Here is a 13,480-nt window from a genome sequence, read left to right as displayed (position 1 = left end):
TTTTAAACATTGATAACCTGGTGCCCTCTGAATAATCCAACATTAATGAACTAAATATTTTGAATAGTTTTTTCTCTTTAAGATTCTGGCTGGGCATTTTAGTTTGTACTTTGTAATGTGTTTTCCTACAGTATAATTTTTTTTTTGTTTTCTAAAATGCTTTTGCCTGCCGGCGCCAACGCCCTCCTTCAATTTTTTTTTTTAGTTATGTGACTAGTTGAATTTTTTGTATAGACTTGAACAATGATAACTTGGTGCCCTATGAATAAACCTTTTTGATTGAACTAAATATTTTTATTAGTTTTTTCTGTTTAAGATTCTGGACATTTTAGTTTGAAGTTTTTAATTTCAATTTTTTTTTGTTTTCTAAAATGCTTTTTCCTGCGGGCGCCAACACCTCCCTTCAATTTTTTTTTATGATTTTAACATAAGCCGATTTTTTTAATTATTGATAACCTGGTGCCATTCGAATAATCCATGTTTAATGAACTAATTTTTTTTTCTTTTTAAGATTCTGGGAATTTTAGTTTGTACTTTGTAATGTGTATTCCTAAAATACAATTTTTTCGACATTTTTTTTTGGTTTTCTAGAATGCATTTGCCTGCGGGAACCAACACCCTCTTTCAATTTTTTTTTTTGTTATGTAACTAGTTGAATTTTTTTATAGACTTGAACAATGATAACTTGGTGCCCTATGAATAAACCTTTTCATTGAACTAGATATTTCTATTAGTTTTTTCTGTTTAAGATTCTGGACATTTTAGTTTGAAGTTTGTAATTGACACAATATAATTAATTTCAATTTTTTTTAACTTCGTTAGGATCAGGTTATTTTCATAAAGTATTTCGATACTTTCAAGTTTCAGTTCATCGGAATGAGATGATTAGATGGAGATGGATGAAGATAGTTGTTTCTTCGGCGATGGCGGCACTTTAGCTACGTTTACGAGTAAGTTTGTTTTCATATTATTACCTACTATTTTACATTTACTTTTTAGACTTAAATTAGGCGTAAAATAGAGAATTATTCTTGTTTTTTTAAATAATTTTTTCGAAAAATATATGTAACATGTATAGCTCATACAATTATGAATTTATAGTTAATTGAAATCGTGTAAATAATTTGATTGATTGAACCTACTCATCACTAGTATCAATTTTATTATATTACGTGTAAAATCACCGACACAAGGTGCAGACTGAATTTAAAAAATAAAAATATAAAATAATGTTGTAGTAGAAGCTGGAAACTGTAGTTTTTATAATCCATATAATGTAACTATTAAATTGAATCATTGAATTATTATTCAGATATCACTTTGGGATAAATGCCAAACGTATAAATGTAAATTAAATTAAGAATAATTAAAAAAACATTTTGTGAAAGGAACAAGATTACTGCTAATATTTAAGTCAAATTAACAAATAAATACAAATAATAGATATTTTAATGGATTTTTACTATTAACATTCAGTGTAAATATTGTTTCTGATCGACTTACATATATGTAAGTACCTTCTATAAAATAATTACTCATATCAACTAATCCTAACAATTTAATGCAAGGATTCTCATAAATTGATCTTACAGCAGCCTTAAAACACCAAAAATACATTGGTACATCATTTACAAAATTTTAGTTCCCTATTATGGTGTAGGTACTAATACAAACAATAAATTGCTATTCGAAAAAACAATTTCGTATACCTATTATTATTTACTAAATACCTACAACTAAACTAAACTAAAAATAAACATATGATTACATATACTGAGTGCCTATAAAATAATATTATATATGAAAATTGAATCTTTATTACGAATACTTATCGTTTACACAGACCACAAGAAAAAATAATTAAAAATATTAAAAAATAAAGAACACATCGTTGTAAAATTAATACAGTCATCGATTCGCTCAGTTTTAGAAATATAGTTGGTATTATAGTATTTGATGAATTTACTGTATACGTTGATGGCTTTATGTTAACTCTAAAATCCAGTAATTACATTTTTATTTAATAATTCATAAAATACAATATGTTCTTAAAAAAATATTCTTGTGCTTCTGATATCTATTCACCACCTTAATCAATAATTACATTGATAAACGAAAATAATAATTTAAATAATACCCATATCATATTATTATAATCAAAATTATAAACTATTTTGGTTTATTGTCATATCAAATTTCAATGAACAAATTGTTCCTTAACACGGAACTCTTTGATATAAAAATTTGCATTATATTATATCCGTGTATTCATCATATTGATGTACCTAGTATAATATCTATCATTTATTTATTTATCTATGGCAAATCTCAAAGTCGTTGCAGAAGACATATTCGACTAAAAATTCTAAAATTTCAATAAGCAAAGAAGATATTTTAAGTTCTGTATTCTGGAGCGTTTCCTCATCGGCGTCACAGTTCACACACGTCACGGATTCCGCCGAAAGAGTCGATAATTCAAGCAAGTTTGTTTTTATATTCTTTTGGGGCTTAAATTTACTTTTAAGACTTAAAATAAATATTTAATGTCACGAAAAATGTGCTATCCAAGTGTTGTAGGCCCATATTTTAGTTCCGAACTAGAAATGTATAAAATACGTGAGATATAAACGTCGTCGTCGTTTTTCCAGTCCCTGTTCGTAGAATAATTATAATTAATAGGTGCATACCTTTATAGGTTACTCAATATATATAAATATATATGTTTTGGTTTAATTTATAGAAATATATGTTATAACTTATAACTGATAATAGTCATAAGATACAGTTTTAATTAATAACTGGTATTTTTTTTTCCAAATACAACGTTATAAGTTATAGGTAGCTATTAATTTAATGTCACATACTTAACTTCTATTGTTCACCTCATATCTATATTATATATCATAGGGATTAGGGCCGTATAACCATGTATACATAAAAGTAATATTCACGGAATGGTCAACTGCCTAACCTGACGTGTGCGCACTTATGAATAACATACCTACTCATATTATACTCGTATAGGTATATAAATATACCTATATAAATAGTGTAATACTACATACACGAATGTGTTACCTATTATGTCCCTAAAAGTTCAACAGTTATTATTATATTTATTTATTTTTTACATATAGGTAGGTACATTACAAGACTCTAATTAAAATCACATTTATTTTTATTTTTTCGAACACAATGTTTCAAAAATTATTAATTAATATATAATTTATTGGTATAGTATTAAATTAATTAATGAAATAAAACAAACACACCTACTATAATTATTAGTAATAATAATATATCTATCTATAAATTATTAAAATACAGAACGAACAAACGAAAAACGATTCTGAGCAAAGACATCGTTAACTCATAAATAATATTGAGATTAAAGTAATTTATTTTACTATTAGACATTAGCACCTACGATAGGTAGGTTAAAGTCATATTTGCCCAAATAATAACATTTGAAAGTGTCATCGTGTCTATAAATTATAATAATATACTCTAAAAGTTTCATTAATCCGCGAATACTTACTATTTTTAAATTACAACAAAATAACTAAAATCGTTATTTTTGGTTTTAATATGTAATTTCGTCCAAATTTTAACTTATAATATCTGTAAAAAGTAACTGTGTTTATAATAGATTATATTTTAGATTTTTCGGTTACAATATGAACCAGGGGTGGACTGGGCCGGCGGGATACTGGGAACTTTCCCGGTGAGCCGCTACTAAAAAATGATTTGTTATTGCTATTTATTTATAATTATTATTAATATAGAAGATCGGTATAAATCGGTAGAAAATCGGTATAAATATGAATTATAAATATTTTTTATTTTCATACCATGACGCGTGTGTGAAAAATTGTTTATATTAGGTGTTTAAGATGTTAGATTTCGGTTCGGCTGATTGTGCACCTCCCTCACTCTTCAGCATCAATGCATCAGAAATTATAATTTATAATTAGGCCACGGATTTAAATATAAACTGCATTTTCTGAATTTTTTAAGCATTTCTTTCCAAGCAAAGAATTCGTTTCATATATTATCAACGAATTGAAAAAATGAAATAAGAACATTTATATGGGTTGAAATCAATATTATAAAAACTTATTAAAAAAAAGGTGGATAAGTGGATGTCGCTCTGCTGTACAGTAGGTTACAAGTGGGTCACTGTAATGGATGGTGTTAAATTTGAATTCAATGATATAATATCATTGTATAAGAAAAACGATTCTGAGCGAAAACGGTCAGTCAGCCTATGATATTACCAAGTATATTTGATGATATTATTGTGAATAAAGTAATTTATATATAACCTATTTACGTGGAGCCTTGTTTTAAAATTTCAATCCTTAGCCATAAAAGTTAAACATTTTATACATTTTTAACCACAAAATAATTAATAAATTATAAATTTGATAAATGTTCTCAAAATTTGAACTTTAAATGCTTATAAAAAAAAATTGTGCCTATGTATTTTTAATATTTTTCAACTGCTATTAGAACGATATATCAGGAGCCTTATATTAAATTTTCACGCTTTTTTACCCAACAAATAAAAATTTATTGATATTTATAGAAAAAAAAACTAAAAAAATTGAAAACTCACAATGTCCGTAAACAGCTCAAAAAGAGTCAAAATATTTTCAACATTTTATGGTGTATAGAAAATGCTAATATGAACATTCATTGAAATTTTCAAGTATCTACAGTCATTCGTTTTTTAATTACAATAAAATAAGAAAATTGTTACATGAGAAATCGAGTAAATATCAAATGTTGTAAAAATATAAATTTCAGACGCTCATAAAAATTTAATTTAAGTTTCTTCTAGACATTTTTTTTTTTGATAAAGGTAGACAAACTTATGAGTAATCTTATATTACATTTTCAAATCTTAGATTTAAAAAGAAAAATTTTTATGAATTCTCAACTCAAAATAATTTGCTAATTTTCGTGATTTTTCCGTATTTTGTCAAAATTTGAACTTTAAATGCTTATAAATAAAAACTGTGACTAAGGATTTTTAATTTTTTTCATCTGCCTTTGAAACAATAACCTAGGAGCCTTCTATTAAATTTTCAAGCTTTTTTACTCAACAGATAAAATTTTATTGATATTTATAGAAAAAAAAACTAAAAAAATTGAAAACTGACAATGGCCGTAAACAGCTCAAAAAGAGTCAAAATATTTTGTAAATTTTATGGTGTATAGAAAATGCTAATATAAACATTCAGTCAAAATTTCATGTCCCTACGGTCATTTGTTTTAGAGTTACACCATAAACCAAAATCAATTTTCTCGAAAACAGATTTTGCGTAAAAATTCCCGTTTTTCCTTAATTTTTCTTTTGTTTTTCACGTCGCTTGTGAAAACTACTGGGAAATTTTTACTTTTGACCCCCCAAAGTACCAACTAGATTCACTTTCCTATCAGAAAAGTTACTATTGAAGAAAATCCAAGCACTTTTACTGTCCTAAAAGGTGATGACAGACACAAAAATAAAAAAAAAAATAAAAAAAAAAACACACATCATTGTAGAATCAAAAATTAAATACAATTAAATAAAGGTAATTTTTTTTAATTATATTTCTATTTTTTTACGCACCCATTATGCTCGATACTATAACTTCGGTCTTCAGTTATAGAAAACAACACTTGCCAATATGGAATTACTGTCGAAGTTTTTTATTATAAAATATTAAATAGCATCTGATTGACTGATGTGCTATAATGAAACTCAAAATATAACGAATACACTACCTATACACCTATCTAAATTCTATTTTATATTCATTTAAATTGGACTTTTAATTTTTCTGGACATTTTATTAAGCTACGAATTTATTTAGTTATTTTGTAAGGTTAGGTTAGGTAATTAATAGGTATTTCTTAAATTTTTTTTATTATTTTATTCGAAACATTATTTTTAAATATTGGGATCAATAAAACTATTTTTATTCAATTACTATTTTATATCAATTAGAATTTGTTAATAAACCAAGTAATAAATGATTGATTACCAAGTAAAAAAAACCGTTATCTATATTATAAATTTGAATTCAATTTACCTCATTTGCGTCTAGTAGAAACAAATAAATGTTTTTTTTTGAAAATAATGTAAAAATATCCATCATCCATCGGTTAGGACCATATATATATTTTCTATGATTAGGACGGTGAGGTTATAATTATAAATAATCTATGGCAAATGACAATCGTCTGAGCCGAACAGCGATTCCAATACTTACTCACATATTTCGTTCCATTCTGGTTATTAAACTAGGTGCCTCTTTTTATAAATGTCATTAATCTCAATACTTCCAGACTGAACTTTTGGATGGGAGATATGAAGACGCGCGCTGCATTTTCCTTGGCGGAGATGCACAGCTCTGCAGACACTATACAATATTATACACTCGAAGGAAACGCGTTTCGCCGAAGAATAAATAATTACGTAAGTCTTGTCCTTCTACTCTGTTGAAGCGGAAAACCTAATTTAAATATTTATTGTCAGACAAACTTATATAACCGCTAGACGTAGAGTATTTTTTAAATTCCAATTTTTATAGGTGTGCAAAAATTATGAAAAATACCTTAAATTATAATATTTTGCCTACAACTGTTAATTAATTGTTATAGTAGAATAATTTTTAAAATTTGAAATCAATGATTAGGCAATGCTTTTTTAAGTAGGAAGGTAGGTTTTTATACCTACCTAATAAAATAAGAAAATACATAATGATTAATGTTATTTAATATGATTTGTAAGTACATAGCAGATCATACCTAGAGAACACCTCAAACGTAAGTTTTTTTGGGGGGGTTTTACGGGATATACCTAAGGGAAATTTTCACATTTCACTATTTGATATTTTGATATTGTGTCTAGGTTAAGTTTCTGTTTTAGAATCGATCGATAGGTTACCTATAGGTATATCACATTCTTTAATTTAAATTCTGGTAGTCGAGTATTGGACAAGTACCTACGTAATTTAATTACTAAAATAATATATTTTCCCCAACAGTGTCACCGGCAGGAGAATACATTATAGAATGTCTATAAACTTGTGGTCTAGTATATGGTTAAAATTGGCATGCGACCAACAACTGGGGGCTTGTTCTGTACAATTTAAATGATCTAATAAGGTTCATCTCATTATTTGAATTAAATTAATTTTTAACCGATTGTTGTGTTAATCAATTTTTAATTTATTTCATTCGACACACTCGTCTCAGTTTTCTAGTACCTCTAGATTTCTCACGAAATTCATATCGATCATCTCACAGCTTTCATATTCAAAATCAAAAAAATATGTATTTTTAGCTTATTTCAATTTTTTTCATCGCACAACCCCCCTGAAATAGAAAACCAGAATATATTACAGATCATAAAGATACTAGTATTCTATACTAGATAAGTTTCAATGAGCGATTTGTAGACGGATGAAGATAGCTGTTTCTTCGGCGACAGCGTGTGCTGCAGTACAGCTAGGTTTCACTGGAGGAGTCGATGTTTATGCGTAAGTTTGTTTTCATATTATTTTGGGGCTTAAATTTACTTTTTAGACTTGAATTAAATATTTGTTGTCACGGAAAATCTGTTAACTCGGTAACGTAGAACCACATACGTTTACTACTACCTACCAAAGGATGTATAATAATAATAAATTATACGCCAGTTCGAACAATCCAAACGCTGTCTTACTCGTAATCGAGTTCTAGTTGATAACTGACTTGTGAATAAATGTAATTTTTGTTAGGTATAAAAATAAAACTAATAAATCCTTGAATACAACATTTAAAAATACAAACTCTGTATAATATAAATTAATATTAGGTATTTATTGGTAGGTTTATATAATATCTGTAGACTCTAACGCATATGTCATTAGAATATTGTAGAACATTTTACTGCAAGATGCGTGTTATTTCAGAAATGGTATTCGTCAGTGAACTTTTTCCATCTGGGAATAATATATCATAAGCAGACTGAAATGTGTGAGCGTTTCAGTGTTTCGAAGACTAAGTTTCGTAGGAGATTTTGATTCCGTCACGGGGTATGTATTTTCTTATTTTTCAGTAGGTTTTTTTTTATTATATTTAATTGATCAGGGGATGTATTGCCCGAAAATTTTCAATATTTGTATTGTAACTATACTGGTATAACACTATTCGGGCTATCAATAAAGTCGTGTTCAAAATTAGAAAATTGGTGTGGTATGATATTTTATTAACTAATTCTTTTGAGTAGGGAATTAGCTCAATGATATTTAAATATTTACACCGATAATCAAGTACGACGACTTGTAGGTAACTAGAGACTGAGTGAATATGAATTAGGAAGTGTGTGATATGGCGGATATAAGGAAATGGGTCAACAGGATTTCAGAATGCTTGGTGTATGAAACGGAAAGATGAAAAAGAATTGTAAGGTTAGGGTAGGTAAGACTGAAGAAGAGATGAATAGATATAGAAAACCGATCATATGGAGGTGTGGAATGAGAGTGGCTGAACCTGTATATAGCTGTGAGAGACGGGGAAAGAAAAAGTGTAAAGGTAGAATAGTTATGTTAACAATGCCGAATACGTAGGAAAGGATCTTGAATTGCAAAGGCCACTTGACTCTTTGGCTGAAACTACCGTTATCAGTTGATATAGGTTTACGACCTTGACTTATAGGATAGAATAAAAATATCTGTTGCTGGTTGTGATGTCAGCGCACTATTTGTTTTCCATCTTTGATCCACGCGTAGCATACCAAATGTACGATTAAGAAAACACTAAAATGATTGTGCGTGGGTCAGAGAGAGAAATAAATGGTGCGCTAAAAATCTGACATCCTCTTAAGTGTTATCAAGTTGAAGACGCAGTTGATTGTTGACAATTTGACATCTAAAGGTAAGATTATTATCTAGGCAACCTCATCATGGGCTTTTTATTATATTTTAATTTTAACGCGAATTATGAGTATTTTAAAATTGTTAATTTTTTATACATTTAAAATACTCATAACTCGCTTTAAAATTAAAATATACTAAAAAACCCATTAGGCAGCCTAGATAAAAATCTTACCTTTAGATTTTATAAGAGGTCAATTCACTCTAATTTTTAAATTAACGGAGCTACACATTGTTTGGCTGAGCGTAAATTTTGCTATGTTACGCACTTGTAAGACGGAGACAACACATGCGGGTATAACGTCCTCTTAACTGTGGTAGGTATCATGATTGGAAGTAAAGTTGATTAGCGGGGCTGTGAATTTAATGCAATGAAAAAGTGTTAAATATTTGTCTGCATGTATGTACTAAAAACAGGCAAAATATGCACTTCAAATTCAAAAAAATACTGAATGAAAACGTTTTTATTAAAAATTTTTTAAACTAATAAATAATGATTCAAATTGGTTTACAAAAAAAAATTCTTTATTTACACACTTGGTAGGTAGATACCTATTTATTTTTCTAAACGGATGAACCGAAGAAATCATGAAATCATGCAATTAATATGAACTAACCAAAAAAAAAAATATTATGTAAAATAAGATTTTCGCTGAATCCGGTGTAGCAAAAAATTGTGCATTTAATTCACAGCCCTGGTAATAAGTTATGATTTATCTGTAGTGGGAACCGGGGTACAGTGATACGCATATTGGTAACGGTGTTGTAATAATAGGGATCTCCCCAAAAAAATACGTACAAACAAATCATAAAAGCCAACTGTAATAAATATTAATTTATGAAAAAGTATATTAAAAAGCATTATTATTATAAATGAAACAAAACTATGAACTATGGACCGTAACATAATATAGGTATTTCTATATTTTTAGCTCTATAATTTCTGTTAAAATATTAAGAAAATGTATTAAGTTTAATTTAACTACAACATTCTAGTAGAGTCTGAACAAATTTGGTTCCACGACTCTGATCATACAAACTTTAAATACTAAACTATGGGTATGAAATTTAGTTTATATAGATGTAAATAATCCAAAACATATATTGCTTCAAAATATAAAAATAAAGTGTCTAATATTGTAGTAGATGGGTAACTTTCAAAAAAAAAACTAAAAAAAATCATACTTGAAATCTATGTATAATATACGTATATTGTAATAAATGTTCAAATGTTTACTATAGTACATAATAAAAAATTAACTAAAGTTCAATATAATACATTATAACAGGTGTTCAAATGTACATTTCACACCACATTTTTGTTATTTCACACAGTCTCTCTTCAGTTTCAAATTTTTCTTCAAATTATCTACGAAATATAAATGTTTAGTAAATTGGAAGACTTGATTAAGTATTTAATCATTTATCTAAAAGAGATGTGCCGGGTCGCCAAATCACTATATCGAGGGGCCATGGTGCAAGTGTCGTCCATAAATATCATAACATATATTATATTATGATTGTATTAGTTACAAACTCTTGAATTAAGAGTTATGTTTGAGGATTTAATTAATTTCCTAAAAGGAAATGCCTCAAGGTTGCATCAGTAGGACGAGGCACCGTAGTTAAAGTGCCGTTCACCAATAAAGTACCGAAAAAAAAACGATTAATTCAAATATAGAAGGTACTTATATCATATACTTTTATCAAAGTATAATTGTGTTAGTCGCAGTCTTGTGTAAATGATATTGTCTTAAGTTCTCCCACTCTAATTATACAAAATACTGAAAATTAATGAAATCACAAATATTAATACAATAGAGAGACCGTGCATTGATTTACAAATTTGTCTTAAATTTACTTTTTGCATAGAGAATATGAAGGTGGGCTGGGCTTTTAATATCAGAGTATGGGGGACAGGGCTGGGATTTCATATAATGAATTGAAATATTTGTGGACATTGGACGACCAAAAGGGCCATCCTCCATAGCATGTTTCAATAAGTCCAAAATAAAATTAATTGAATAAGTTATAAAGTTGCTCTCCCGTGCTCGACATTATCCAGGTATTTTTAAAAAAACATGAAGCTAAAAAAAATCATTAAAAATGTTGTTTTAAAAAAAACCTTTCATGTGTATGTGTTGTCTCCAAGTGTGTGTTGTGAGAGGATAGATGCTGATAAATCATTAATAGAGACTCGTTGATCGCTTTTATGTGTTTCAAATTGTTTACACGAGTGAGCTGGATATGGCTCCACCATAGATAATAAAGATATGGATAGGACATAATGGTGTTATCAGCGGTCTTCGAGGGGAACAATTGAGGCCAAATAAAGTATACCTATATCGAGTATCGACTATCAATATAAAGGAGCCTCAATTTGCCTTCCCCTCAGCATGGATTAAGGTGTCAACAATCAAAGGATCAACTTGATAATCAAACACTTAAGTTCAGCAACCTGCAACTCAGGATTTTTTTATTCTATGTTTCCTAATAAGTCTTACGAAGGTTAGTTAGGTAAACCTATGGTTAGTTGAAACTACGGTGATGATAGACGACTATCATCACTGGTCGTGAGCTTTGCGATGATTTTTTCCTACTAACTATCAAGGTATTCGATATTGTAAACATAACAATGAAAGAAAATATTTAAATATTATTAATTTGGTTAGATGAAGTAAGGTGAGAATAGGACAGGAAATTAGACGTTAACTAATTATCATAGTTTTTAACTCGGTCTTAAAGACTGTCAGCTAGAGTTGTACCAGTATAGTTATTAAATACAGCCAACATTAATTAATGATTTTTTTACCACAACAAATTATAAAATGTAGATAGATATTTGACTATGTTTTTATTTGCATTTAGACTTTATAGTTCGTAATTTAATATTGACTGTGGACCCAGCCAAACACAATATTATTTTAAATTAAACATTATTTTATGTCCTTCATAAATAACAATCACATAGTAGAGTCCGTACAGGACCTTTTTCTCATTTAATTTCTTTGCATCCTTTATAAATTACATTCATTTTTATACATTTTCTTATACATATATTACGGTGATACACCTCTGATCATAATAATTGTTCGTATTATTATAATGTAAACAATACCTAGTTTTTGGATTGTAGTTAACATGTATTGCAGTATTTAGCTTCCATCGTATTCTTTTGGTTAGTGTTATTTCACCCAGGTTTCTCAAACAATTTTTTTTTTCGATTCATTGAACTCTAGTAGATTTTTTTGTATAAATAATTTTTGACAATAACCGGCTATACCTGGGAGTACACTAAGTACCTGTGTACATACTATATAATTTGAAAAGAGGCTGGCTAGGTTCTTTCACGTCCCCATTCAATTTAATTTTTTATATATTTAACTTTTTTTGATTTTTTTATATATTTCTTTTTTTAAAACATTTAAAACCTGGTGGCATATGATTTATTTAAAATTTGCCTGCGGGTGCCCACGTTCCCCTATCAATTTTTTTTCATAAATTTAATTTAATTGATTTTTAATATGAATATTTTCAAATATGTAAGTTTTCAGAGAATACTAAATGTTAAATTTTATCTCATTTGTGTATGCTTTATGATGTTAATTTGTCTACAGGCTTCCGTGCTCACTTCCACATTTTTTTTATGTTATTTAATTCCTATTGATCTTTTTATATAGATTTTTTAAACACTGACAAGCCAGTGCCATCTAAAATTTTTTTTGCCTTCTCAAATGCTTTTACCTGCTGGCGCCCACATCTTCTTTTCAATTTTTTTTTATGAATTTATCTTTAGGTAATGAAATTGAATACATTTTTTAAACATTGGCAACCTGGTGCTCTATGAAAAATCCTTCTTTAATGAACTAAATATTTTGAATAGTTTTTCTGTTTAAGATACTGGACATTTTAGTTTGAAGTTTGTAATGTGTATTCACACACTAATATTTTTTTTTTAATTTTTTTTTGTTTTCCAAAATGCATTTGCCTGCGTGCGCCAACACCTCTCTTCAATTTTTTTATGATTTTAACATAAGCCGATTTTTTTAATTATTGATAACCTGGTGCCATACGAATAATCCATCTTTAATGAACTAATTTTTTTTTTTTTTTAAGATTCTGGGAATTTTAGTTTGTACTTTGTAATGTGTATTCCTAAATACAATTTTTTCGACATTTTTTTTTGGTTTTCTAGAATGCATTTGCCTGCGAGCACCAACACCCTCTTTCATTTTTTTTTAGTCATGTGACTAGTTGACATTTTTGTATATACTTTTTGAACATTGATAAGCTGGTGCTTTTTGAATAATCCATCATTAATGAACTAAATATTTTGAATAGTTTTTTTCTGTTTAAGATTTTGGATATTTTAGTTTGAAGTTTTTAATTTCAATTTTTTTTTGTTTTCTTAAATGCTTTTGCCTGCAGGTGCCAACACCCTCCTTCAATTTTTTTTTTATGATTTTAACATTAGCCGAATTTTTTAAATATTGATAACCTGGTGCATTCCTACGGTAACATTTTTTCCACATTTTTTTTGGTTTTCTAAAATGCATTTGCCTGCGGGCGCC

Source organism: Metopolophium dirhodum, chromosome 5, assembly GCF_019925205.1.
Source record: "Metopolophium dirhodum isolate CAU chromosome 5, ASM1992520v1, whole genome shotgun sequence".
Classification (NCBI taxonomy): domain Eukaryota; kingdom Metazoa; phylum Arthropoda; class Insecta; order Hemiptera; family Aphididae; genus Metopolophium; species Metopolophium dirhodum.
The sequence above is the reverse complement of the archived record's forward strand: the minus strand, read 5'-3'. Positions refer to the sequence as shown.